At 39.6% G+C, this 6,415-nt stretch overlaps 1 long non-coding RNA gene across 1 annotated transcript; it reads left to right on the top strand.

Annotated features, from left to right (window-relative positions):
* The first annotated feature begins 633 nt into the window (after positions 1 to 633).
* LOC135771361 (uncharacterized) lies at positions 634 to 2,601 on the top strand. The gene is made up of 2 exons (XR_010542895.2): positions 634 to 1,546; positions 1,818 to 2,601. It is a non-coding gene; the product is annotated as an uncharacterized lncRNA (long non-coding RNA).
* The last annotated feature ends 3,814 nt before the right edge of the window (positions 2,602 to 6,415 follow it).

The raw sequence follows: 6,415 nt of genomic DNA, 5'->3' as shown, positions 1-6,415 counted from the left end.
AGTGTATGCAATTTTATTTGTTATACATATATAAATGTATTTAGGTAGGGGGTCTTCACAGAAGATTTATCATATTCGGGGGTCCTTGGCATCATAAAGTTTGCAAACCCCTGCTTTAAACATCCTAGACATCTGAAATAAATGTCTGGTTTTATTCAGTGTATATAAAAATGAAAAAGATGAGTTAACCAGATAAGCATATTTATGAGCAATAAATGATCTGTCTTTCTATTTTTACTCAACACAGAGGTATTCATTAAAATTTTCTATATCTTATTTTTTATTTTTCAAGAATGTACTACAGGTGGAGGAGTGCTAAACAGACTTGAATATTAAAAAAGGCCAGATTGTCTTACCACATAATAATCTCTCAGAAAATTACCGACAATAATGCAATTTCATAGCTCACGCCAGGAAAAATAGGTGGCTCACATATATACAGCTGTTCAAAGCTATAATTTGTGTAAGCACATTGCAGAAGGATTAGCAGCTGGACATCATTTCAGTGTGTAAACACATTTTTAAGCTGCAGAAATACCGACTGTCTTTTCCGTTTTGCGCCTGGTGCTTTTTGTCAATTGGTTCAATCATTGCCGCTTCCTCTTCTGAACTGCCTATGCAAATATATGCAAATCTGTCACAAGGTGACGATCTTTTGGGCGGAACCAAAAGTCGGGAAACTTTGGTTCCGCCCGGATGTTTCCGTCCAGACCGAAGAACGGAAACACCGGACATCCGGCAGATTTGCGGAGGCTGTAATCAGCCGATTGGGCACAGCTGTGCCTAGTTAAAAGAGATCGCCAGGCAATTGGATAACTGAAGCACAGAAAGGAGTATTTAAAGCACAGTTAAATGACAGTTCAGCAGTTCGGGCACGAGAGGGGGATTTACACGGGGAGAGCTCCTCTGCTTAGGGCAGGAGAGGTAAATACGTACCTTTTGAAGAGCCCGCAGGCTCTGTTGATCCGGGCTGCGCTAGAAGCGCGCGGAAAGAAGACAGGAGCTGCCTGGGGTGAAAGAAAGGCGATACGTGAGTGGAGAAAAGGAGCACCCCGAAGAGAGCATTGTGCTGTCAAGCCTGCGCTTAGTGTGTGCTGGGAAACGGAGCTGTGCTCATTTTTGGACGTGGTGGCTGTCTGTGTTTTTCTCTCTCTCTCTCGTTTCAGTCTGTATTGTGGACCTGCTGGAGTCAATAGAAAAGCCCTATGGGTAAGAAGGAACTTTGTTCTAACCAACATTGAAGGAGTAAAGCAGGAAGAGATATTGACCGTTTGGTACAACGTAAATAAAGGCTATCCGCCGTGAGTATACCCTTTCTGTGTGGAGTAACTTGCAAAAATTAACTTGTGTAACCATTGGAAACCTCCAGGAGAAGGAGGGCGGCCCTACCCCTACAAGAGTGTGGTGGGCGAGCCGTTAGCAGTACAAAGTTCAAACAGCCACCGCTACGAGACTTATTGTGGTCGTATTTCCCATCGCCTTACCTTAGCCCAAGCGCAGTGGAGGACACCGGGCGCTTCCCTTGTTGTGGTGCACTTATAGTGTGGTGAGTGAGACTGTGTAATAAATCTTTTCACGTTGGAGTGGTGCTGTGTATTGCTGTGGGTTGCTGTGTGTCTTGTAGACGAAGCCCCGCATCATTCATTTTCTTCCACTGGGCAGAGGACGGAGAGGCTAACGACCTCAGAAGCTACTGTTACCATATGTAGTGTGCTGTTCGGAGTACGAAGGGACGCAGACTAAGAGCCGTCCGTGACCGTGAGTAAACCAATGGAAACATTCGTGGTGTGAACTTACCTGTGTCTGTTGTGTCGCAGAGTCAGAGGCGAAAGGGTCCGCCGCCCCGTGGTCTCTACGAAAAGGGCGCCCCCGTCAAGGAATCGATCGGCCTATGGGCATTGGAGATAGGGCAGCGCTCGACCGGGTGAGGTGGTGTGTGACCTTCGCCCCTCTGCTGACCTACGGAGGAGAACGTGATACCTACCCAGAAAGTTGTAAACAGCAAAGCCGGTGAGAAATACTCGAAGTCTCAGTAACAGTGTCTTTGTGTCCTGGCGGCCACCTGTGGAGAGAGAGCAGAACGAAAGTGAACCATTGAAGAGCAGACTGTGAACGTGATACCTACCTGAAAAGCTGTAAACAGCAGAGCCGGTGAGAAATACTCGAAGTCTCAGTAACAGTGTCTTTGTGTCCTAGCGGCCACCTGTGGAGAGAGAGAGAACGAAAGTGAATCATTGAGGAGCAGACTGTGAACGTGATACCTACCCAGAAAGCTGTAAACAGCAGAGCCGGTGAGAAATACTCGAAGCCTCAGTAACAGTGTCTTTGTGTCCTAGCGGCCACCTGTGGAGAGAGAGCAGAACGAAAGTGAAACATTGAAGAGCAGACTGTGAACGTGATACCTACCCAGAAAGCTGTAAACAGCAGAGCCGTGGCCTCCTGTGGAGAGAACGGAAAACGAGAAGGAACATGAGGAAAATGGACTGTGTGAAGATACAGTGGTGGTGGAGGAGAGCCTAGAGTGGCCATTGTTTTAAGTCCCCCGTTCCCCTTCCTTATTTAATGCTTTTAAGTAATTTAATAAAGGATATTTTAATTTTATGCTTACCTTGTGTGTCTGGTCATTGGGGTGGCTTTGGGAATCTCCTCGAGGTGGAGAAAGGGGCGTGACCTTATTTACATCTGGGTCCACCCCTACCTGTGACAAATCCATGCACCGTTTACCTTGGGAAATGAGGGGCAAACACTTGAAGTTTCTGTCAAATAAGTGCACGCATAAAAACTAGCTGACAACCCTGATTGCTGTTCTTGGGGTTAAGAGGGCCCAAAGGATACAAACGCAAATAACCTGATGCTGAATTTGAGCATTAAAATGTAAAATGTGTCTTTCCCCTCGTACGAGTCTGAGGACATTGGTAATGTTCTCGGATGAAGTTCATATCTGTTTGATGTTGTTGTTGTGATCACTGTTGTTATGGCAGCTGTTATTTAGGGTTTGTTCTTTCAGGCAAGTCCCTAGATGAATATAGTGGAAGAAAGCTACACCGCAGTGCTGCCAAATGGGAACAATTCTAATGAATATTACTTAAGTGGCAACTTAAAAATGGTTGCTATGGTTTTCCTGAAGCACAGTTTACCCTTGCAGTACATTTCTACTTTTTGAAACATTATTACTAGTTCTGATGCACATTTCTTATTGTTCGATGTAAACAAAATTGGATGACATTTTCTTTTGGCTTACAATGAATGCAAAGCATAATAATCGGCCTGAAGACGTAACTATTTTAAGAGGTGGCGCATAAATGAAAAAAATCACGATTATTAGAAAAAAGCGAGAACCCCATCTCAAAACCCTATGTCATTAGATGTGTTTGACTTCATGCGGCACTGCACAGAGCGATCGGAGAGGTTTGCCACTTGCAGTCGGTGGAGGAGCTGAAGAAGGAGCCGTCAAGTCTGACAACTACTGCTTGCTGTAGTATACATTTTTTAGTCGCAAATGGCGGCCGGTGGCTTCTTTTTCGAGGGCGCACTACACGAAGCATGATGCACACGGTTCACATGACACATCGAACACATATTTTGAATAATATCACACCCCTTGGAAGAAAAGTCACTGGCCGCCACTGCAAATGAAGTGAATTAGATGGTGAATTTGTTAAATAAACAAACTTTTAAATAAAAAGTTGCAACCAGAAACACTTTATATTGAAAATGTTATGTGCTGCTTATACTGTATTATACAGAGAAATTAAAGTACCAAGTTTGGTCTTTCACATCTTCTCATCTTTATTTTCTTAAATGACACAATATAACATGTTATGGTTATATTAACGAGTTTTACCTTTTAAAAAAAATAATTTATAATGTGTATTAGTAGAAGTGAAGTAGTTGGATTTAACATGAAACGCTGTGAGGCGTCCAATCACTAAGAGCCATATTGTCAACAGAACTCTTTGCAGCTGTTTGAGAGTAAACACGCCAAAGCAGGCCCGGCTCCAGATATGAGATGAGAGGTGGGCCAAGTAATATTCCAGGTTGGGGGGGTTCTTTAATGCTTTAATCTCACATGTCTATAGTTTTAATATTACATATTTAAGACAATTGTTAGGGTTGTTTGTTATTGTTGTGTTTGTGTTTAATTAATTTATTTTTTTTACATATTTTGGAACTATCTAGTAACTTATATATATATATATAAGTTACTAGATAGTTCCAAAATATGTATATATATATATATATATATATATATATATATATATATATATATATATATATGGTTAACATGTTAATATATATATATATATATATATATATATATATATATATATATATATATATATATATATATACAATAGTAAAAATAAACATGTTAACCAGACTCTCCGTGGAGCCGGGTATGCGCCAAAGTATCGCTCTTGCGGTATTTTAATGCCATAGGTCACCATCAGATGCCATCGACGCTAACTCAAGTTGGACAAAATGAAGTCGAAAACACCTATTGCCACAGATGTTGATGTCAGATCTTAATATACCTTCAAACTGTCTCTGAAATTCTCTGCAAATCTTGTTTATTTCTTTGGGAACAACTTTAAGTTTTACATTTCATTGTCTCAAAAGCTAAAGTCAACTGACAGGTGATAAATGTTTATGGAAATTTACTTTTAAAATCCTTTTATCTCACTGGCTTGTCCCTTGTGTACCAGATTTCCTCAAATGACACTTTAACAGTCAGATGTACTTCACATTAAAACCAATAAAATCAGCTGTCCGTTTCATAAGCATCTGGTGTAGTCGCGTAGAATGTGTTTGTTTCTACAACATCTGAGCATATGCATTAGTGTACTACATTTCTCCCTTCACCTGTTTCCATGCAGAGCAGCTTTGAGCGTAATGACATCATTAGACCCAGGCTTTCACTTCACTGATTTTTCTAATACAGTCCGCGAGAAACTAAAACAATGTTGCAGGATGAAAGGCTGCAAGTTGATGTTGCTTGTCACTGCTCATGATATATTTGGGGAAAATGAGATCTTATGGCCAAGCCTGCCTATAGGAAAGAGAAATCATAAATCATAAATATATCTTTATCATCAGATTAAATTGCTTTAGCTCCAGTCTACTGCTTCTTGGAGTTTTCCAGCCTGAACTCATGGGATGTATTTTAGAGATGTGCATCTATGCATCGCGTTCCCATTAAAAAAGACCTGTCTAAAATCGATTCTGAATCGTAAGGCTCCGATTCAGTGTTTCATGCACAGCTTGTGCATGTACTACGGCTCCGTGATCAGTAGGAAGTCATTATCAATCTAAAATCACTACAAGTTTGACTCGTTTATGGGCCATTCTACCGAATTGGTGCAAATTGACACTTCAAAACTTCTTGAAAAAGTGTGTTTTTTCCTGCAAGCTTTGTAGTCATAAACATAGTAGAACATCTAAGGAACACTAATCTACTGATTGGACACTTTAGTTTCCTAGCATGTTTTTATACAGTTTCGAAATGTTTTCTCCCTCCCAAAATTTGTCACTACCGAAACACAACAACATTTTATATAAAAATGAGGTTTTTAATAGCCTATTCTGATTTTCTTTACATTAACCTTATAAATATATTTTTTTACATTTTTTTAAAGACAGTGTCATGGTTATATTGATTAAAAATATTATTTTAACAAAACTATAAGAGTGGTTCATCAAATTAAATGCATTTTGAAAGCAATATTTCTCTGTAATTGCCATACATGCACTGATACAGTTTTCAAATTCAAGGATTCATTAGTTTTACATTTTTATCTAACTAAATAAAATTATGTCATCTTTTCTGATAACAAAACCTATTTTATTTTTTCAGAACATTATTTGTTTCGGTCATGACATCAAATGTTCGGTAGTGACGACCATATTGGATTGTCCATATTTTGTGTAAAAAAAAGTAATTAGTTAGTCAAAAATGGTTGGCATTATGAAGTCAAAACATACAGCACAAAGAATATCTAAAGCAACACCACATAAAAGCACTTTGCACTGAAATTACGCGGAAGAGATGGCGGATAATTCAGACCTTGAAGGGATACAAGATGCTGTGTTGATATTCACATCTCTTGAGAAAAAGATGACAATGTACGTCCATATAAAACTTCAGGCCCACAGTATAAACTACAGAATTTGGTGTGTGTGCACCCATGTCCAATGTAATGTTGGTGTACACGTGTGCCTGTTTTTCCATTACACATTCTAACTTCTCTAAACCTCCTTAACTGATTCTCTTGTTGCTGAGTTTGACTTTTTTGAGTTTGAAGTAAACGTAATTTTTTATTTGATTTGAGGTAGGTTGAATAAATTTTCATATAAAATAACTAGGGATAGACCAATATATCGGCCGATTTTTATGTGTATTGGCCGATTTGTGGCT

This window comes from Paramisgurnus dabryanus, chromosome 8 (genome assembly GCF_030506205.2).
Source record: "Paramisgurnus dabryanus chromosome 8, PD_genome_1.1, whole genome shotgun sequence".
NCBI lineage: Eukaryota > Metazoa > Chordata > Actinopteri > Cypriniformes > Cobitidae > Paramisgurnus > Paramisgurnus dabryanus.
Note: the sequence above shows the minus strand (reverse complement) of the source record. Positions and strands in the feature narration are given on the sequence as shown.